The following is a 23,054-nucleotide window of genomic DNA, read 5'->3' as shown; positions in this document are numbered from 1 at the left end:
GAGAAGACGCAGCCACCACCCCATTGTCCCAGCTTGCTCTTCTCTGTGGCCCTCATGCTGTAGGGTAGCATACACCTGCCGACACTGAAGTAGCATTAAACCACATGCAGGGTGTGTTTGTTGCAGGGTAGGGGGGGGGCTAGCACAGTGTCTGGTGGTGGTGGAACCACCTGCCACTTGCCTCCATGATTTGTGTGTTTGCGCCTGTTGGCCACATCTTAGGAAGTTGCCACCTTCACTGAGAGGACCAGTGGCATCAAGTTTCCTGGCAGGGCTGCCTAGTGTGCCCACCACTCTCCTTCATGTGAGTGGGGATTCAAGACAGCATCGTGGTCAGCATCTGCCACCCAGTTAGCCCTCCTCTGCCTGTGGCTATTGAGTAATGGACAGATGCCTGGATACTCCCAAATAACCAAGGAGGCCTTATCTGCTTTCATGTCCTATTGCTCATTGGGTGTCACCTGCCAGGTACTTTGTGTGAGCATGGCTCTGCTGGTGTCGAGACAGTGGATCAGCAGCCATGTTGAGTGCATAGGGTGTCCAATGCCCTCCCCAATGCTGACTCAGGCCAGGGGCTGGGCTATGAGTGACACCCTTGCTGGATTCTTCAGAGCTACAGGTGGGTGCTCTCAGTCACCATGATCCTCAGAATGAGTGTGTTAATGGACCAGGAGCTCTCTCCTGCAGAGAGAGAAATGACTCCCAGCATTAGGAAAGTGAACAATGTGGAATAATTACTGAGGGAACCAATTAAATAGCAGCAGGGTAAGAACTATGGGGGGGGGAGCCTTTTACAAGCAGCAAGTAGCAACAGAAAATGTTGGGTGTTGAAATAAATAAGGCCAAGTGACTGTTCCCATATATTCACATGAGTCCACTGTAGCCGCACACTTGCACAAACAGGGTCAGGCAGAATGCTCTTTGCACTCTTACCTGTTGCATACCCCACCCCCTATGTTCCCCCTGCTCAGGACCCCTCCCAGTTACCCTGTCTGCTTTGGCAAGCAGTGTTGAGGCTGATAAGCCACCTCATTTCAGGTGTTTCTTATAGAGAGGCAGCATGATAAGTATCTTCCTTCCCTGCTAGAAAAACTTTCAGGAGTTTTTTTTGTGTGAGGGGTGCACCATCGTTATCACTAGGGCTTGGTGCCTGCATGAGAAATCTACTATTCCCAGTGGCCTCTTTTTCTTTTTTTTTCCCTTCCTTCCTTCCTTCCTTCCTTCCTTCCTTCCTTCCTTTATTTCTTTTATAGACACAGAAATTGAGATGGAAGTGGTGGTGGGGTGTCAGGGAGGTGGGCCAGGAAGTAGTGCACCTAGTTTAGTGTACACATATTTGTGTATAAGGACCTAAGCTTAAGCCCCTAGTCCTCAGCTTCAGGGGCCTCATGAGTGGTGGAGCAGTTCTGCAAAAGTCTCTTTTTCTATCCTCAATTTCTCTCTGTCCTATCAAAGAAAAGTAGAGACAAGAAAGGAAGGAAGGAAGGAAGGAAGGAAGGAAGGAAGGAAGGAAGGAAGGAAAGAAAGAAAGAAAGAAAGAAAGAAAGAAAGAAAGAAAGAAAGGTAGCTGCCGGGGGAGGTGGATTCATCATGCAGGCACCAAGCCCCAGCGATAACTCTGGTGGCAATGAAAATAAAGGAGATGCAGGAGGAAATCGAGGGAGAGGAGAGATAAATGCAGTACTACTTCACCACCTCCCCTGCAGGTAGGAATGGGGACTTGAACCCAGCCCCTTGTACATGTTAACATGTATACTCAACCACATGTGCCACCATCCAGTCCTCCCTTCTAAGGATACTGGTAATGACCTTGGGCCACCTGGACAACCCCCATTTCAAGATCCTTCACTTCATCCCTGCAAAGCACCTTTTGCCATCGGAGGCCCCAGGGGCCAGGATTCAGGGCCTGGGCATCATTGTTCAGTGGCCATTGTGTCAGATCAAAGTAAGTTAGTGCATTGTTTAGAAATGGAGAGGGACTGGCCAGTGCTTCCTGGGGGATTCAGAAGAGATGATGCTGGACCTGGTCTGAGACTGGAGTGGCCTTGTCCATACTGTGTGGGGGTAGGATTGGGGAGCTCTCACCTTCCCAGCAGAGTGTTGCTTACACATGAACAGAAGTGGAGCCCCCTCATCTCCCATCTCCCTTCTCCTGCATTCTTTCCTTAGTCAGGTCTGGGGCAGGGTTAAGCTACCTGCTCATGCCATTACCAGGCTGTGACATAGCACCAGAAATGAGGAAAGAGTAAAGCAATGCATAGACAGTGGGAAGGAATGCCTTAGCCTTGGTAGCACAGAGGCCCTGAGTCAGTCTTACGTCTTTCCAAAGCAGTCCATGTTTTCAGAGAGAGGAACAGCATTCTAGGCAGGGAGGACAAAAAGCACAGGTTTAGCTGTGGTAGCATGGAGACCCTCTGCAGAGTTCTTGTGTGCTCTGCCATGCCAGGGTTAGCCCCTCAGAACAGGGGATGCTGCTGATGGCCTGCTGGGTGGCCCAGGAAGAGATTGGAGGCTATGTCACTTGGGCACTGAGGCTGGCTCTGGGCTTGTCTCAGTGAGTATGTGTGAGGGGATGCATGCTAGGACTCTGAGGTGAGCATAGACACTCCCCTGAACCCATGGTAGAGGTCCAGAAGGGGTGCAGTGGGTAAAGCACTGGACCCTCAAGCATGAAGTCCTGAGTTACATCCCCAGCATCACATGTGCAGGAGGGATCCTCTGCTTCTCTCTCTCATTATCAAATAAGTCTTAGGAAAAAAGGTAACACATGGTAACTTTGATGGGTCCCTGAAAGCCCAGCTGTGACCCAGCTTGAATCCTGAGTGTGTTGATTCATTTCATCTGGAGGCTGGAGCCAACTCCCCACTGGACAGCTGGGTGGGTGCTTCAACAGTGTATGACCAGACCACTCAGAACACAGTCCATCTTGCCTGATCTCAAAAACTCAGCATTGTCAGGCTTGGCCAGCACTTAGAGAGGAGATGGCTCAGTGTGCCGGAACCTAGCTACAGCATGGGTCACTTGAGTCCCCATCTGAGCCTAAGGCTGTGTGTCCTGGGGCTGAGACTCATTTTCTGCAGAAAGCTTCCTGTGTTTGGGGAAGCTGTTGTTTCTCTGTGATAGAAGCAGAGGTAGAAATAGGCCAGGCAAAGCACAGAGCCCCCTGTCCCGCTCTGGCCTGCACTCCCTCCAGTATGGAGCTGAGGGTGGGTGGCCTATGGGTGGGGCAGCGCTGACTCAGCTGGGGCCCAGGTTCCCATAGTTCAGGGCTTCCAGAGCTTTGCCTGGTTAATATTTGAGAAGCTGTGATACTGCCAGGTCAATGATAGTAAAGGCCGTCACACCTCAGTGCGGGGCTGGCTCAGGCTGAGAGACTGCTAACACCTGTCACGTACAGGACGTGCCTGCACTTCAGAGGTGATGCACAGGGTGACGGGCACTTTGCCTCATTGCTCTAGGGAGTCTACTGGGATGGGATGAGGCTTGGCCCACCTGGGCAAGGAGCATGTGATCCCCTGAGCTTCCAGTGCTTCCTTGGGAGGCTGCTCTGGCTTACCTGAGGGGACAGGGGAATGGTGGGTGTCACCTGGCAACTGAGGAAACGCATATCCAGAGGGACAAGGTATCTCCACCAGTAGGTGTAGGGCCACTGTGGTTCTGCCTCTGTACTGTAAATGCCCTGTAAATGCTGAGTGGGCATTAGGAGAGTGGTGTGTGTGAATCCAGAGCACACTTCAGGTTTTCATCATTTAGGGGCACTCATCTCAAGGTGAAGGCCAGGAGACAATTCCTGTGGTATGAGAAAGGCTCAGGAAGACAGACCAGCCCACACAAATGGCCTGGCCCTTGTGCCAGCACTGGCATGAGGGGTTTTACTGATTCACGGCCAAGCTGTGGTGAACCCTCAGCAGGAAGAGACTGTGCACCTCCCCAGTCTTATCTGTCTGTCTCTATCACTCACGTCTATGGCAGCCCCTGTGCCTCCCTGAAGACAGAGCGTGCTCACACCCACTGCAGTAGCAGATATGCCATTTCACCTGGCACTGTCCCAGCAGCCACTCTCAGATGTCTCGGCTCCACTGTGCCAGTGGGGTAAACTCACGGCTACCAAAAATCATGTATAATTCCATCACTCCCAAACTGACATTACCATTTTCTTTATATCAGACAGAAAGGGGAAGACTTTTCTGTGTTGGAGCTCCTCCTGGTGCCATTACACTGTCACGTGGTGCCAGGGCTCAAAACTGTGTCACACCATATCTGGTGCGCTGTCATCTGACCCCCAGAGTCATTTAATGTACGTGAACCACAGCATTGGGTTGTCTCCAAACATTGGGTTCAAAAAGGTATACATTCTAACAGGTGCTCTTCCCTCTCAAAGAAGTTGAAGAGGGAGAGGGGGAGGCTAGGGCATAGCTGTGGGAGATCTTAAAGGGAAGACCTTGATTATTTCCTGATAATCCTTTCTCTGTACTTGTTTTCATTGACCACTGGACCAAACTGATCACAGAGCTCAGCTTCTGAGCTTTACTTCCACCTGCAGAAATCATCAGAACTCTCACCTTTCCTTCCAAAGCAGAAAAAGACCTCTGAGGGATTCCCTATCAGGCCATTCAGCTGTTTTGTCTTTCAGTTTGAGAATAATCACTGTGCAGAAAACAGCAAGATTGTGCAAATCAATCATGGTAGATTCCTTACGTGATCCTGCTGATTTGGTCTTTCCTGTTGGCAGTATCTCCACCCTTCTACACAGTGGGCAGGCTTTTTCTTCATCCCACCTTGTAGAGAAGATAATTTTTTAAATTTTATTTATTTATTTGATAAGACAGAGGGAAATTGAGATGGGGAGGGGAGACAGGAAGAGCTGCAGTACTGGGGGCTTGAATCCCAGCCCTTGTGCATTGTAGTGTGTTGTGTTCAACCAAGTGGTCCAATGCCTAGCCCATATATATATATATATATATGAAATATTGGGAGTTGGGCAGTAGCGCAGCTGGTGAAGCACATGTGGCATGAAACACAAGGACCGGCATAGGATCCCGGTTTAAGCCCCCCAGCTCCCTACCTTCAGGGGAATCACTTCACAAGTAGTGAAGCAGGTCTGCAGATGTCTAGCTTTCTCTTCCCTCTCTGTCTTCCCCTCCTCTATCCATTTCTCTCTGTCCTATCCAACAACAATGACATCAATAACACTAAAAAACAAGGGCAACATAAGGGAAAATAAATAAATAAATATTTAAAAAATAAAAAGGAAATATTGACAAGACTGCAGGATAAGAGGGGTACAACTCCATACAGTGCTCACCCCCAGAGCTCCATATCCAATCCCCTCCTTTGATAGCTTTCCTATTCTTTATTCCTCTGGGAGTATGGACCCAGATCATTGTGGGGTACACAAGGTGGAAGGTCTGGCTTCTGTAATTGCTTCCCTGCTGAACATGGGCATTGGCAGGTCGATCCATACTCCCAGCCTGTCTCTCTCTCCCTACTGGGACAGGGCTCTGGGGAGGTGGGGTTCCAGAATACAGGGTGGGGTCCTCTGCCCAAGGAAGTTAGGTTGACATCATGGTATCATCTGGAACCTGGTGGCTGAAAAAGAGTTAAGATATAAATTTAGCAGAACAAATTGTTGACTAATCATGAACCTAAAGGCAAGAATATTGCAGATGAAGATTTGGGGTCTCCATTTTGGAAAAAGCTAGTAGGTCTGTTTTAGGTGTTTTCCAGAGGGCCCATGACTTTACTAGTTTTTGCCTAAGCCTGACATCTAATATGCAGGTGGACCCAGGTTATTGTCTGGGGAGATGGTGTCGTAGTTGGCAAAAGGACTAGAAAGCTGCATCAGGGGAGAGAGTAGCTCTCAAATATGGGAAAGTGTATAAATATTGTTAACTGTAAACCCCATTGGTTTGATTCTGAGCCCATAGTCAGCACAGGAGCCTATGTAACCTCTGCATCACTGTAGGTCTGAGCTTGCATTCTGTGGTAGGAACATTTCAGGCAGCACTAATTTCAGGACTCATCTTCCTCAGGTAATAGGTAGAGTATGTTGTACAACCTCTCTTTGGAGAGGTTCCCTACCATTATTGATCCATATTATTGATCCACATCATTCCCTACCATTATTGATCCACAAATAACTATTTAATTAATATGGAAGGGGAAAATGGATTAAATGTCTCAAACTTTTTGATGTATAGACCATAGGCTGAGTATATGTTCCCTCAATCTAAGCACTCAAAACTTCAAATTGGTAATCAGATTGAATTTTAACAGTGGGCTCCATTGTTAGTAAATTTTTAAAATTTATTTGTTTAAAAAAGGAGACATTAACAAAACCATAGGATAGGAGGGGTACAGTTCCACACAATTCCCACCACCAGATCTCTATATCCCATCCCCTCCCCTGATAGCTTTCCCATTCTTTATCCCTCTGGGAGTATGGACCCAAGGTCATTGTGGGTTGCAGAAGGTGGAAGGTCTGGCTTCTGTAATTGCTTCCCCGCTGAACATGGGCATTGACTGGTCAGTCCATACTCCCAGTCTGCCTCTCTCTTTCCCTAGTAGTGTAGGACTCTGGGGAAGCGGAGCTCCAGGACACATTGGTGGGGTCACCTGTCCAAGGAAGTCTGGTCAACATCATGCTGTCATCTGGAACCTGGTGGCTGAAAAGAGAGTTAACATACAAAGCCAAACAAATTGTTGAACAGTTATGGACCTAAAGGCTGGAATATTGCAGATGAAATGTTGGGGGGTACCCACTGCAGACTACTGTGTACTTTTGCTTTCAGGTATATATTTTGCTCTAGTTTATGGATATGTGTGAACATATGCTCTATCTCAGGGGACCTGGTCTATATCTAGGTTTTGGAACTTTGTTAGGAAGTGAACCACCTAGAATGGAATTAGAGAATACTATGAAAGGAAAGGTCTCACTTGAGCGAGTAATGAAGCTGAAGGTTTGTCATTCCACACCTGAAGTCTCTGGACACAGTCTGAAGTGAAACATGCTGAGGTGGCACTCGTTGCATTGATTAGGTTGTGATCAGTGGATGCAATATTATTTGATACGAATTGAGAGAAGCATGCCGGAAAGTACGCCCCACCCTAAGGTTTCAGGACTGGGAGAAATAATAGGCTCTATAGTGGAAATGTGAGGTTCCTGCTGTCTTAGGGTTCAAGAAGACAATGGATAGTTATTATTATCATCACATTATTTGGTAAGTGGGTTAACTTTGAAAAATCCCTTTGTTAGAATTTGCTGTATAATACCCAACATCTTGTACATAGCTATGCCACTGGCTGCTTCTCTTCTCCCTGGTCTAGGCTTTTGAGAGAGTCAACATATCAAAGACTCAGCCTGTGTATTAAAAAGACTCAGTCTGTGCTGTAAAAATTTCGAGACATACAATCAGTTTTTCCCCTCTTGTGTTAATTAGTGATTTATATGACTACAATTTAATAGGAGTGTACATAAACACTGTTAATACATTTCTAATAATGACTAGTTCTTTGAAATATTGTCTCCATAAAGTTTAGACCAGGGAGAAGAGAAGTACAGATGGCATTACTTTATAAGATACAGCTATATATAAATAGCATAAAAAGACATGGTGAGGTTTTGTTTGAGACAACAAATCCCAACAATAGGATTTTCAAAATTAACCCAATTGACAAATAATTTGATTATAGCAATAACTATCTATTACCTTCTTAAACACTAAGACAGCAGGAGACTTCCTCTTTCTCTATAAAGCCCATACATCTCCCAGTCCTGGAACCTCTAGGGTGGGGCTCACACATTCCTGCATTTTTTTTTTTAAAGATTTACTACTGAAAGATGAAAAAGAGAACCAGAGCATCACTCTGGCACAAGTAATATGGAGATTGAACTCATAACCTCAGGTTTGAGAACCCAGTGCTTTATCCAGTGTGCCATCTCCCAAGCTACAGATAACTTTTTAATCAATGGTTTGACAGTATTTTTACAACTTACAAGATTTTGAGGGTATATTTTTACAGCCAGATATGGTGTGTGAGAGTCATGACACCCTCCACCAAAATCCTATGCCTCCACCCCATAATCAGTATACCTCTCACAAAGCCCAAGGGACAGTCTGATTACTTTTGTTTTTGCAAGTCCACCTACTTTAGTCATATTCATTCCATGTATGAATGAAACTATCCTGTAGTTGTCCTTCACCTGTTTACTTATTTAACTTAACACAGTCACCTCTCATTCTATGCATTCTTATCATTTTTTCTTCTTGCAGAGTATTCTTTAATTGAATATATATATCTGACAACTGCTCTATCCAGTCATCTCCTGGTGGGCATTTAGGCTGCTTCCACTCTTGCTATTTTGAATAATGCACCTATGAACATGGGGGTACATGTATCTCTTTAAGCTAATGTTTTCATGTCCTTTGGATAATTATCAATGAGTAGTATTGTGGTATTGCTGTATCATAATGTACTTTCATTTTTATGTTTAAGGACTTGGAGAAGATAGTTTGAAAGGTCAGAGGCAGTTTTATTCTTGGAAACACTGTCTCTCAGTGCAGAACTCCTCAATCAGATCTTCCATACAGGTGATGTCATACTTACCAAGGGATCAAGTGATCAGTGTTTGATCTGTTAAGGGAAATTTATTTCTTGTTAATTCTGCCATACTTGTGGATCAGTTCATCTCCTGACTTCAGGTTCAGGTACCCCCATTTAGTGCTTGGTTCCACAACCCTCAGCATAATTGAAGCCTTACTGCTTAGTGAAAGGTACCATTGAAATTCTGGTGAAGATCAAACAGCTGCAGCTCTGTTCAGACCTTTGTGTTCACAGCATTAGTACCTCTTGTCCTGATCACAAATGCCAGCTTGGGTTCAGCAGCAATATAGAAGTCATCTGCTTTTCTTCTCAGCCTGATTCTTGGTCCTCTCTTCTGCCTGAATTTCTTGTGACACAGCTTAGCATCTCCATAAACAAGCTTTCTCCCTGCCCTTCCAAACATCTTTATGGATGACCATCTTTTCCCAGAATTTGTTCTTCAACCCATTGAAATCCCTTTGATTTTTTTTTTTCCTTTTCTTTTTCTTAAGAGTTTTTGATCCACATGTAACCTTCTTTTTCCAGTCTTGGATTTCTGCCATAGAAGGAACCTTCTACTCTCATGCACCTTCATGGTTCCAGCCAGTAAAGAGCTATCCAGACCTACTTCACTGCCTGTTGTCATTGTTATTATTGCTGCTGTTGTTGGATAGGACAGAGAGAAATTGAGAGAGGAGGGAAAGATAGAGGGGATAGAGAAAGATAGACACCTGCAGAGCTGCTTCATCACTTGTGAAGCGACCCCCTCTACAGGTGGGAGCTGGGAGCTCAAACTGGGATCCTCACACCCGCTCTTGGGCTTCGTGCCACATGTGCACTCAACCTGCTATGCTGTTGCCCAGCCTCCCAGATGAGATTTTTAAAGGCTTCATGGGTACTTTGTTAAAAAGCAATATATATTACATCAAAGTAAAAGACTTTGGGGTGGGGAAGAGGGTTCAGGTCCTGAAGACAGAGGGGGATCTAGTGGAGTTTGAATTGTGTGGAAAACTGAGAAATGTCACACATGTACAAACTATTATATTTTATTTCACTATTAATAAATTAATAAATTTTGAAAAACAGTAACAAACAAAAATCTAGGACTTGGGAAATAGCTTAGTTGGATAATGTACTTGCTTTGCCATGTGCATGACCCAGGTTCAGTTCAAACTCACTGCATTGAAAGAAGCTTTGATGTTGTGGTCTCTTACTTACATACTCACTTTGATGCTATTAAAAATTATATAATTTTTAATTTTTATTTATTAAAAGGAAACATTGGCAAAAACCATAGGACAAGAGGGGTACAACTCCACACAATTCCCACCACCAGAACTCCATATCCCATCCCCTTCCCTGATAGCTTTCCTATTCTTTAACACTCCAGGAGTATGGACCCAGGGTCATTATGGGGTGCAGAACATGGAAGGTCTGCTGCAGGGGAACACTTCACAAGTGAAGCAGTGCTGCAGGTGTCTCTCTCTCTCGCTCTCACCCTTTCCCTCTTTATTTCTGGCTGTCTCTGTCCAATAAATATGATTAAAAATTTTTTTTAATTGTAAGAGTTTTTATTTTAAAGTATCTTATGTAATTTTAATGTCCCATCAAATTAACTAGAATTAAATAATATACTTAAGGAAAAAAATTATATAAGACCATGTTTTTTAAAGTCAGTAAGACTTACAACACAAAAGAATGCAAAACTCTGGGAGTCGGACAGTAGTGCAGCGGGTTAAGCGCACGTGGCATGAAACACAAGAACCAGCTTAAGGATCCTGGTTCAAGCCCCCAGCTCCCCACTTGCAGGGGAGTCACTTCATAGGTGAAGCAGGTCTGCAGGTGTCTATCTTTCTCTCCCCCCTCTGTCTTCCCCTCCTCTCTCCATTTCTCTCTGTCCTATCCAACAACAAAGACATCAATAACAACAACAATAATAACTACAACAGCAGAAAAAAGGGAAAAAATATTTTAAAAAAATTTTTTTTAAAGAATGCAAAACTTTGCTGCCTCCTTCCTTAATCCTGAGCCTTCATCCTGGAGGGGTTCACTTCTAATGCTTTTAGCTTGAGACTGCTAGTATTAATCTCCAGGATGGTGTGCAGCATGCTTATGCAAGGGTTACAGCTACTGATTTTAGGCACCATAAGGTAGGAACTAGTTCGTTCACTGCCTGGCTTTGCTGCCCCCCACCCATGCCCCTCAAACATCCACAGACACTTCTCCCACCCATCTTCCATCTTCCTGGTGTAGTTATATTGATTTCTCATTCTTGCAGTAAATAACCACCGCCACCCACATTTGGTTGTCTGTTAAACTAAAAGTCTAAAATTTCTGAGCCATAAAACTCCTAGTGTGGGCACTAGTATGTGATTCTTTTGTGTTATTATTATTATCATTATTATTTTCTTTGTAATGTAATACCTCTCCTAGAACCTTCTGTTCTCTTTCTTCACTTTGAGCTAGCTCTTCTCTTGGCCTACCATTCAGCACTCTAGTAATTCCCTTTCCTGAGTTTTTGAGATCTCTCATCTATTTCTCCATTTGGTGAGGCCTTTTGAACGAGGCACAAGGGAAGAAAGCATAGTGACCTTGCATACTTTTGGTGGGTGGCTGGACTGGCTATAGATTGTTAGGTCTGAAAACTTTTCCATTGGCATTTTGAATGCATTGTCTTTAAAAGAAGTTGAAAAATACTACCATGACACCAACCTGCCTTCCCTGGGCAGACAACCTCACCAATGTGTTCTGGCACCCCACTCCCCAGAGCCCTACCCCACTAGGGCGAGGTAGAGTCAGGCTGGATAGACCTTTCAATGCCCTGTCCAGTAGGGAAGAGTTACAGAAGCCAGACCTCCCACCTTCTGTGAGCCACAGATATTGGTCCATCCTCCTAGAGGGACAAAGAATAGGGAACCATCCAATGGAGGGGATCATTATTAAATTATAAATTATTAAATCACTAATAATAATAAAAAATAGAAGTTGAAAAGTAAGAAAACACAAAGCAAAACTTGGACTGAGTTTGGTATATTGCTCTAAAGTAAAAGATTCTGGGGGGGGGAGTTCAGGTCCTGGAACATGATGGCAGAGGAGGACCTAGAGGAGGTTGAATTGTTATGTGGAAAACTGAGAAATATTACACATGTACAAACTACTGTATTTTACTGTTGATTGTAAACCATTAATCCCCCAATAAAGAAAAAAATAACAAACAAACAAACCTCAGGCATGTAAGGTATTTCTTCATCTCTTCCTTCAGTAATCTTTGCTTCCTTTTCCTTGGTCCTTACTTCTAGAACTCCCAGTATTTGGCTGTCAATTCTTTTGGGCAAAGTTTCTAACTTACTGTCTTTTTGTATTGCTTGTTTGTGATTTTGTTGACTCTTGAATCCTTGTGTTTCTTTTTTCATCAGTGACATTTTCTTCTGATTGTCATTCTAACCTTGTCAGATTTTAATTATAATTTCCTAGAGCTCATTTTATATTCTCCTGTGTCCCTTCTTGTGGCATCTTCTTTATGGTTCATAGATATAGTACTTCCTCTTAAAATTGCAGTAAGTTTGAGATTTTATGTTTCAGATCTGATTCACTTTCTTCTTAGTTCCCTCTCTGTTTGTTTCCTTGGAGTTTCTGCAGTGACTGGTAACCCTCAGCCAGGACTGTGCATGTTCATGAAGGTGCCTGTGGGGATGTTATTGACTGGCTAGCCTGCTTTAGGACAGTCAGGCAGGGAGCTGATAGCCCTAGGGAGAACCTCTGTGACCTTTGGAAGTCATGAGAGAGATTGAGTTCATTCTGTCACTGCATGCTCATCATTGGGCACACATAGGTAGACTGCAATTGAAAAAATAAAGATAAGAAAATCTTTGCACTTCAGGTTCCCCAGCACCCCACATGCAGACCTCTCCTTGCCAGGCTGTGCAGGTATAGCTCCAGAAGTTTTCCTCTTGCAGTCTGGGGCACATCTCCCTTCAGGATGCAGATTCCTGGGCCCTTCCAGCCTAGTGCTGCCTGCTGCCTCTTAAGTCCAGAACCTTCCCAGATTGCTGGCCGCTGGTGTCTGTAGTGAGAACCAGGCTCCCAGCAGGGCCTGTTCTCTGCCTCCTCTCTGGCCAGAGATGGCTGTGGGCTTCAACTCCAGAACCTTCTGCTGTTCTATGGCAATGCTATTCTGCTTCCTCCTGGTTTCCCTCTAGAAGCTTTTTCTGCTCTGCCTACTCACTTTCTGTGTGTGAAGCCACTTATTCCAAAATTTCATTAACATCTTACATTTACTTCTGTCTCCTCTCATTTCTTTTTTTATCCTTGAATAATTATAACTTAAAAATCCTCTGTGGTCATTTTTAAATGGGATTTTAGCAGGGATTTGAACATGCTACTTTGTTCAGTCAGTCTTAAGTATCTAAAGTCCTCCTTATGGATGTCAGGAATCAGCCTGCATGCTGAGAATTTAGGCTGGTTTCCATGAAAGGCAAGTCACTCCCACCTTCTTAGTTCCTACTTGCACCAATAATAAGACCATTGTTGTCATGGACTGGTTAGGTTCTGTGGCCAATTCTCCGGCAGCCTTAAGCAACACAAGGAGATCTGGGCTCAAGACTACCTCTACCCCAGGCCACCTGGAGTTGCTGCGTCTTCCTCTCCCACTTCCAGTATTTCCCCTGTAGCTTCCTCCCCAGGTTCTTTGGATCCATGAGAGAATTTGCATTCTTTCATTCCCTTCTTGCTTGTTGGTTTCCACAAAAGGCAAGTCACATCTACCTTCCCATTGTCTGCTTTCTAAACTACTGCTTTCTTTTTTTATATATATAAATTTATTTTATTTATTTTTCCTTTTGTTGCCCTTATTTTTATTGTTGTAGTTATTGTTGTTATTGATGTTATCATTGTTAGATAGGACAGAGAAAAATGGAGAGAAGAGGGGAGACAGGGAGGGGGAGAGAAAGATAGACACTTGCAGACCTGCTTCACCGCCCATGGAGCAACTCCCCTGCACGTAGGGAGCCAGGGGCTTGAACCTGGACCCTTACGCCAGTTGTTGCACTTTGCGCCACCTGCATTTAACCCGCTGCACTACTGCCTGACTCCCTAAACTACTGCTTTCTTCTACTTTCTGTCCTGTGTTTTGTGGGTCATGCTATTGTCCTGGGTCTGTATAGCTCTTTGTGTGTACTTGATGGTGTATATATGTGTGTGTACATACATGCATCTTCCAGGAGGACATATGTGTATGTTTATCTTCTGAATTGAATATACACTGTATAATTTGCTTCAACACCTTTAAAATTTTTTTTATTTATAAAAAGGAAATATTGACAAAACTATAGGATAGGAGGGGTACAATTCCACACAGTTCCCACCCCCAGAACTCTGTATCTAATGCCCTCCTTTGATAGCTTCCCTATTCTAACCCTCTGGGAGTCTGGATCCAGTATCATTGTGGGGTGCACAGGGTGGAAGGTCTGACTTCTGTAATTGCTTCCCTGCTGAACATGGCCATTGGTAGGTTGATCCATACTCCCAGCCTGTCTCTCTCTCCCTACTGGGACAGGGCTCTGGGGAGGTGGGGTTCCAGAATACAGTGTGGGGTCGTCTACCCAGGGAAGTCAGGTTAGCATCATGGTATCATCTGGAACCTGGTGGCTGAAAAAGAGTTAAGATATAAATTTAGCAGAACAAATTGTTGACTAATTATGAACCTAAAGGCAAGAATATTGCAGATGAAGATTTGGGGTCTCCATTTTGGAAAAAGCTAGTAGGTCTGTTTTAGGTATTTTCCAGAGGGCCCATGACTTTACTAGTTTTTGCCTAAGCCTGACATCTAATATACAGGTGGACCCAGGTTATTGTCTGGGGAGATGGTGTCGTAGTTGGCAAAAGGACTAGAAAGCTGCATCAGGGGAGAGAGTAGCTCTCAAATATGGGAAAGTGTATAAATATTGTTAACTGTAAACCCCACTGGTTTGATCTGGGGCCCATCTTAAGCATAAGAAATTTACAAAACACATGCATAGAGCAAAGTTGCCCACAAAATTTTATCACCCAGAGATCAAAATCTGCTAGTGTTGTTTGTACTCTTTAGGGTATATAATTGCATACTTAAAAGAAGCTCAACATATTAAAAAATATTTTAGATGTCTTTAACAAAGCTGAGGAGACTGCATAATGGTTATGCAAGAAAGCATTCATGCCTGAGGCTCTGAGGTCTCAGGTTCAATCCCCAGCACCACCCTCAGCTCTCCTCATTGAAATAAAGTAGTTTTTAAAATATTAAGAAAACATTATTTGTGAAAGAGGACATCACCCTGGCTATGCAATCCTGGAGATCAAACTCAAGATCTGGTGTGCAAGTCCTATTCACTACTACTATACCGCCCCCATGCCAGCCATAGAATTTCCATCTCTCTCATGTCCTGTGTGACCTTTTGAAGCACAGTTTTAACAGCTGTGTACTACTCTGTCTGGGGGCTAGGTTTCATTACTCCAGTCCACACTTGAACATTGAAGTTGCTCTCTTTTTTTCTCTTTTCAGCATACTCATTGCCCTGGCAGCCATTTTCAGAAGTGCTGTGCTGGGGCCAGGCAGCCAGTGGTCGCAGCTCATCCCTCATTTTCCTTTTCTGACCACCTCCTTTGGTGGCTGTCTTGGAGGCTCTAGACAGTTGCTTTTTTTTTTGGGGGGGGGACCATAGCTTTATTTATGTTACTTATTTGTTTGTTTTGCCAGAGCACTGCTCAGCTCTAGTTTATTGTGGTGCAAGAATTGAATCTGGGACCTGGGAGCTGCAGGCATGAGAGTCTGTTTGCATAATCATTATGCTATTTCCCCTGCCCATACCATAGATGTTTTAGATCATATCTGTGGGGTCAGTAGTGTTTGCATTGGTAGCATAACACCACCATGGGTGACACCATATTTGGTGTCTGTCTCTGTCTCTGTCTCTCTCTCTCTCGCTCAAAAATTAATACATTGAGTCTTTAAAATAAGAAAAACTATCAAACTGGCACTAGGTGGTGCTGCGCCCAGTTGATCACACACATTACCACGCTCGAGGACCTGGGTTCAGCCCCGCAGTCCTCACCTGCAGGGGAAAACTTCTCAAGCGGTCAGGCAGTGAGTGCTATGCAGGTATTGAGCCTCAACATAACCCTGATGATAAAAAAGAAAAACAAAAAAACTATTAAAGCAATTTTTGTTAAAAGGAATAAAAAAGAAAGAAAGAAAACAAAAGAAAAGCCAAGCAGTGGTACAACCAGTAAAATTACCATGCACAAGGACCCTGGGTTCAGGCCCTCAGTCCAGAACTGAGAGAGCGGTCAAAGATAGCTCACTAGGTAGGGTTCATACCTGCCGTACTCTCAGCTCAAGTCTCAGCCCTGGCATCAAATGGGGAGTGTAGTGTGTCTGTCTCCCCACCATCCCCAGACAGTCTGCTCAGAGCAATAAAGTTGCAGATATTCAAACCTCTCTGACTCCACAAGAAAGGAAGCAGAGCAAAGGACTGAGGTGGCCTGACTCATCTAAGTAGGCAGATAATTTGGAAAACTATTTTAGATTCCATGTCATTCTTGCACTGTCAAACAAGCAGTGCAGCAAAGGGATACATTCAGGTTGCCTGTGACCAGGCTACTGCCCTGTGCCTCTGAGAGCTGGGGAAGCTGCAGGAAGGTAGCTGGTTGGGATCAGAGTCACTGGTACGCAGTGCCACTCTGCTGCTGTGAAGCAGTGGGATTTTGCCCACCATTTATAACTGGAAAAGCAGGCGAGGCAGTGCCCAGCCTGGCTTCCTTCCCTGGAATCAGATCTGACCCTCTTCCTTTGCACTCTGCCTCCCACCCCTCGATCCCTGGCACCTATCTGGCCTTTCAGAATTGGGATGGAAGCAAAACTGTTTCCGGTTGGCCTCAGAATGTCCCTGCTTTGCTTAATTCCCATGTCTCTAAAAATATCTGCAAGTCTCTTCCTCCTCAGTCTCCCTGCAGAATCTGTCCCTCTCCCCATACCCCTCTGCTCAAGGGGAAATAAGACCCCTATTTGCTCTTTCCAGTTCCAAAGTGGAAGTAGTAAGAAATGTTTTCATGATTAAAAGGGAAAAAACCAGCCTTGGTTTGGTCTGAAGAGCGGCTCCTCTGCCATTCTGCCGGCCCAAACCCCAGACAGAACCCAGAGCTCAGAGCCCAGTCCGCTCTGGGTTCTGCTTCCTGCTCTAGAAGGGACCCTGCAGGAAGGCGGGGGGGGGGGGGGGGGGGGGAGGGTGCCTGAAGCAGTCATGGTGTGGGAAGGGAGCGGGCTCCAAGGCCTGGTCAGCACAGACCAAGAGAGAGGCTGTGGGAAGCCGTCAACCCCCAGGCTGCCTGAGGCTTCCTGCTTTCGCCAGCATTCCTGGGCTGGGACCCAGCCCCGCCTGCTCCCAGCCCACCCCCAAGCCAGCACACTGGCCTCATGCAGGCTTTATTTATGTCCTTATTTTCCCAGCTCTGCAAGAAAAGGTCTGTGGACACAGTGGGAGTGGGGGGGGGGTACTCAAAGGCCTGCTTCTTTCATCCTCCAGGGCTGTGGGAGCTGGGGTGGCCAAGTGAGGCGTCTGTGGGAAGAATGTCTTTCTCCCCCCACTCAGAAATCCAAAAATAGCCATGTCAGAGGCACAAGCCTTGCAGATGGAGAGCCAGCTGAGACTTTCCAGCCTAGTCCCTCCCCCACACCTGGCTTTCTCCCAGCCCCTTCTTTTCCAGCTCTCCTGCAGTGGGAGGAGGCCAGTCCTGCCCCTGCTTCAGCCCGGAGCTCTGGCCTCAGCTGCCATTCTTGTACCTGTGCATTTCCATGCTCAGATCCCTTTTTCCTCCTTTCTTTCTCTCTTTCCCTCTCTCCCTTTCTTTCATTCTATCTTTATAAGGAGGATAATGAATCACAACACCTTTTATACATGTATATGGTTTCTCAGTTTTGCGTGGCACATGTCTGATACATACTCTTAACACCCCCCCTCAGTCAAGGACTCTAGCCCCCTCCCCATACCCCCACCCCACTCTCTAGTCCCTTCACTCCCTAGAGTCCCTGCTTCGGTGCAGTACCCCCCAACTAGTCCAAGTTTTGTTTTGTATTCTCCCTTCCTAACTCTTTCTCCCAAGTTCCACCTACATGTGGAGTCATCCTGTATTCATCCCTTTTTCCCTGACTCCTCTCACCCAGCACATTTCCTTCTTCCAGGAAAGGTGAGAGACAGTGGTTAGGATCTGGTGTCTAGGTTTTTGGCACTTGGCCTTGGTTCACCAACATTGGTCATATCACTCTTCCTGCATTCTCTTTTCCTATATGTTTATTCCTTTTATTGCTGTTGAGTTTATATATGTGTGTGTGTTTCTTTTTTGCCTCCAGAGTTATCGCTGGGGCTTAGTGCCAGCACTATGAATCCACTGCTCCTGGCAGCCATTTTCTTCCATTTTTATTGGATAGGACAGAAAAGTTGGGAGGGGGGAGAGAGAGACACACCTGCAGACCTGCTTCACCGCTTGTGAAGTGTCCCTCCTTCAGGTGAGGAACCAGGGCTCGAACCCAGATCCTTGCTCAGGTCCTTGCGCTTAGTGCTATGTACACTTAACTAGGTGTGCCAACCCCCCCCCCCCAATTTATATTTTACCTCAGATTACCTCCTTTGGAGTTAAGAGTTCCTTTACTTCTTTTCCAGTAGGACTCCTTTCATTGGTTCTTGCAAGGTGTAGGGTGGTGGTAGTATATTACTTCAGTTTTTTTGTATGTTTGAGAAGCTTTTGGTTTTTCCTTCATAATTAAAGGATTGTTTGGCAGAGTTCTTTACACTGACTGGTACCACTTACAGTGAAGCAGACCTGTAGCTAAAATTGAGGATAGGGATTGATCCTGAAGCCTTGAGGCACACCTGTATACAAGACAGTAAATGCTCAGCAAACTGCTGTTACATGTATCTTCTCCTCAATGATAAATCAACATATTTATTGGACAGAGTGTGTAAAAGCAGGAAAGGTAACAATGAAAAGAAAAACTGTCCAGAAGCCTTCCCTGGTGTAACTATTTTGGGATTTAAATGGTGCCAAGGCCCTACTTGGCTTCATTACTTATTCCCCAAGGAGAAGTCCTTCTGTGTGGCAACCAGCAGAGGGCATAGGAGATGCACCCATGTATTTCTTCTGGGGTTGGGGTATGTGTGCTGTTGCAGAGCATCTGCTTTTAAGTGCTGTTTTAGTCCTTTGAGGCCACTCTGATGAGTACCACTGATAGCTTACAGATAGTAGCAGACTGTTTCTTACTGTTGTGGAACTAGAAATTGGCTGGTGGGTTCTGGTGAGGGCTGTCTTCAAGTTTTGGAAGGCCACTTTGTCTTCACATGCTGGAGCAGGCACAGAGTGCTTACTCCTATGTCACCCTTATTGGTCTGGGCTCCATGTTCACAAATGCCCTTTAAGAGTTCTAGGGGAGCACACTTGAAGGCAGCCTGTACCAGGACCCACCAACCTAGGAGGTAGCTGACTGAGCACACGCCTTTCTGGATCACACTCTGTACCATGCTAGAAAGCCTGCCTCACCTTCCTAGCACCCCAGTGTGTTGGGGGCATGATCTCCATGAGGCCCAGTTTCCTTCCATTCCAGTATTACCTCCAGGAAAATAGGGGCTGCAAAGGAATACATCTTTGGTTGGAGAGAGAAAAATACAGACACACACGCACACACACATGTTTCATAGCTAGCATCCTTCCCTCTCTGTAGTGGCTGCTCTTCAAGTCACAGCCAGGCCTCAAAATAGAAAGGCAGTTTGCCTCAGTGTTGCTGAGCAGAGAGGCTTCCCTTTGTGCTTTAGCTTTCACAGAGGCCTGTGTGTGTTCTGACCCATGCATAGAGATGCCCCACCTTTGAGGGATGTCTCACATGACCTCTTTTCCAAGTGGTTGTGCTGGGCTGGGGTTGAGGCCCTGTCCTTCCCATAGGCCATTCCCTCTTCAATGGTTTGGAATGATTACTGAGCTGAGACTGAGCTTCCCCTCCTTGGCCTGGTTAGGTGTCCTTTGGTGAAAGTACCAGTCAAGTGTCACCCAGGGAAGCCACACTGGCTTCCTTGTCTAGTCTCAGTCAACTTCCCCTGCAAAGAGACTTGTCACTAAGAGTCAGCCCTATCCAGGCAGTGTGCTCACATCACCACCAACTCTTCTAAGAAGAGACTGTGGGTCCTCTGGTCCAGGGCAGTAGTGTGGGGACTCAGCACCTGGCTATTGTGGAAGTGAGGTCTCTATTTTTAGTAAGTCACCTATGTGGAGGTCAGCTCACCTTGCACTTTGATTCTGGCACTTACTCTTCTCTTTCTTCATGGAAAGAGTTGAATTTCATGCCCCTACCCAGAGCATATCTGTTTTTGCCTGAGACATAGGCTTCCCCTGTTAGAGCTTGATTCCTTTTAGGCACTCCCACGATCCCCATGGTGTCTTGTAGGTAACTTCCAGTGGGCTGCCTGATGATGCCAGTTCCTTCCCAGTACAGACTCTTCCTTCTGCTGCATCAGGACACCATTTCTAAGACAGGCTTTTTTTTTTTTTTTTTAATACCAGAGTGCTGCTCATTTCTAGCTTATGGTGATGAAGGAATTGAACCTGACACTTTGGAGCTTCAGGCATGAGAGTCTGTTTAACATAACTATTGTGCTAGCTCCCCCACCTAGCACTTTTTTCCATTACATTTTGCTTATGAGATTAGTCACATACATAGACTCCACAACATTTTTGTAGATGGGGAAAACTGAAGCCAATGGAGTTTAAGTGACTTGCTCCAGTCCTGCCATGTGCTGTGCCATTCATTCACTCACCCTTCCTGTTAAATAGCTGGAGGTGGCTCAAAGGTCTGGTTGGGAAGCCACCAGGCAGATCCATGTCTGTATCTGTCCTTTGTCCCCATGCCTTCCTGCAGAGACAGTTGCTGGCAGAGTACCTGTTGTGCTTTACATCAGGGTTGGGTGAGCAGCCTGGTGTTTGGCCACAACTCAAGTGACAGGAACCTCCCTCCCCTGCCTCATCTTATGCTAACTATACCTGAACCCTCTGCAGTCTTGTCTTTCCTCTTCCACCCACATGAGAACTCAAGACCCAGGAGCTCGGCTTCCACATCTGTTCTAAAGCCCTTGTTCCATGGTCCCCCATACATTGGAGTCCCTCTGCTGGACACTTGTCACATTTTTCTCTTTGAAGAAAAGCTTGCTTGGTTTGGGGGCATGGTTTGCATATGGGGGAACAAAGAGGGGCATTGCTGTTCTCAGGTGTAGCTCCAGGGCAGTTTCATGCTTCCCCTGTGTTGCCTCCTCCTGCTGCTCTCATTTTAGGGTTACATAAGCCTCACACAAAAACAGATGTCTCAAGTGGACACTAATCACATTCAGTGGAACCTGAGCCGGTGTAGCTTTCCTCCCAGAGGCAGGGGCTAGTGCTGGTTCAGCTCTCCTGCCCCTGTGCTGAGCTAGGAGATGTTGTTCAACACCTCCACCCCCCAGTCTGTAGGCCAGCCCCAGCCAGCTCTGCTGATGGTTTCCCAAGCAACCATCTGAGCTCCCAGAGTGCCCTGTCTCCATGATCTAGGTTGACAGGGTTGCTTTTGCAACAACAGCCCCCCCCACCACCACTGCATGCTACTCACAGGGGCAGGATGGCCCTGTCCTCCCAAAGTTCTGGTGGTGCTAGGAAAGTCTGTGTCCCTGGATCAGCTGGCAGACTTTTGTTGCCAAGCCATAGTCATCAAGGCTGGTAGGGGTAGGCTGGTTCCTGGGTGGTGGTCATCCCAGTGGAGGTCCTGGTGTGACAGATGATGTCTCTAACTACCCAGAGGAGCTATTCTCTAAAATCTGTGAGACTCACAGGTACTAGGAGGCCTGGGAAGGGCTTTTTAATATACTTAAGATTTTCCATCTTTAAAATCATATTTAAAAAAATCATAAGTCCCCGTCAACTAGGAGGTGTGGAGCAGTGAGTAGATAAAACACTATACTCTCAAGTATGAGGTCTTGAGTTCCATCCTTGGCATCACATGTACCAGAGTGATATCTGGTTCTCTTTCTCTTTCCTCCTATCTCTCTCATTAATAAATAAATATGATATTAAAAAATAAAATCAGGGGCCTAGACCTTGAATAAATTCCTCTCTCCATTGTTACCAGTCATCTCTATTAAGAACAACAAAACAGACCCCTTTGTGGACCCCCCATAGGACTTTTCCCTCAACTTGGATCAATAATGTTAGAGAATGTTCCATCCTCCAAAGGGAGGCTGGACAACATACTCTATGCTACACCTGAGGAAGAAATTGGGGCAGCTTGGAATGTTCCTACTCATGACCACAGAATGTGAGCTCAGATCTACAGGGATGCAGAGGTCACATAGGCTCCTAAGCTGATTATGGGCCCCAGATCACTTCAAATCAATGGGGTTTACAGTCAATAATATTTATACCCCTTTCCCATATTAGGGAGCTACTCTCTTCCAGCTTTCTGGTCTTTTTTCCAGCCATGACATCATCTCCCCAGACAGTAACTTGGGTCCACATACATATCAGATTTCAGGTTCAGGGGCAAAAAGAAAAAAGAAAAAAATAGTATAGCCACTGGCCCTTTGGAATATAGCTAAAATATGCCTACTAGCTATCTATAAAATGGAGGAGCCCTCAACTCTTTATCTGCACTATTCCATTCTTTAGGTCCATGATTGCTCAACAGTTTGTTTGGCTTTGTATGTTAACTCTCTTTTCAGCCACCAGGTTCCAGATGCTAGCATGATGCTGACCAGACTTCCCTGGACAGACAACCCCACCAGTGTGTCCTGGAGCTCCGCTTCCTCAGAGCCCTTCCCCTCTAGGGAAAGAGAGAGACAGGCTGGGAGTATGGATCAACCTGTCAATGCCCATATTCAGTGGGGAAGCAATTACAGAAGCCAGACCTTCCACCTTCTGCACCCCATAATGACCCTGGGTCCATACTCCCAGAGGGATAAAGAATAGGAAAGCTATCAGGGGAGGGGATGGGATATGGAGTTTTGATGGTGGGAATTGTGTGGAGTTCTACCCCTCTTATCCTATGGTTTAATCAATGTTTCCTTTTTATAAATAAAAAAATTAAAAGAGTAATAAATAAATAAATAAAATCAGGGGCCAGGCAGTAGTGCAGCAGGTTAAGCGCACGTGGCACAAAGTACAAGGACCGGCATAAGGATCCCAGTTCAGGCCCCCGGCTCCCCGCCTGCGGGGGGGTTGCCTCTGGGAGTAGGGATCCAGAATCATCATGGGGTGCAGAAGGTGGAAGGTCTGGATTCTGTAATTGCTTTCCCATTGAACATGGGTGTTGACAGGTTGATCCATACTCCCAGCCTGTCTCTCTCCCTAGTGGAGCATGGCTCTGGGGAAGTGGGACTCCAGGACACATTGGTGGGGTCGTCTGCTCTGCCTGGTTCTCTTTCTCTGTCCACAAT

General features: G+C 45.7%; 1 protein-coding gene and 1 pseudogene across 1 annotated transcript in view; one reads left to right on the top strand and one right to left on the bottom strand.

The window, feature by feature from the left end:
• Positions 1 to 23,054, top strand: part of MPRIP (myosin phosphatase Rho interacting protein) — a 130,736-nt gene that overhangs the window by 37,532 nt on the left and 70,150 nt on the right. The window lies entirely within an intron of this gene.
• Positions 7,860 to 9,086, bottom strand: LOC132541890 (large ribosomal subunit protein uL30-like; annotated as a pseudogene).

The sequence above is a fragment of the Erinaceus europaeus genome, chromosome 12, assembly GCF_950295315.1.
Source record: "Erinaceus europaeus chromosome 12, mEriEur2.1, whole genome shotgun sequence".
Lineage (NCBI taxonomy): Eukaryota > Metazoa > Chordata > Mammalia > Eulipotyphla > Erinaceidae > Erinaceus > Erinaceus europaeus.
The sequence above is the reverse complement of the archived record's forward strand: the minus strand, read 5'-3'. Positions and strand labels throughout refer to the sequence as shown.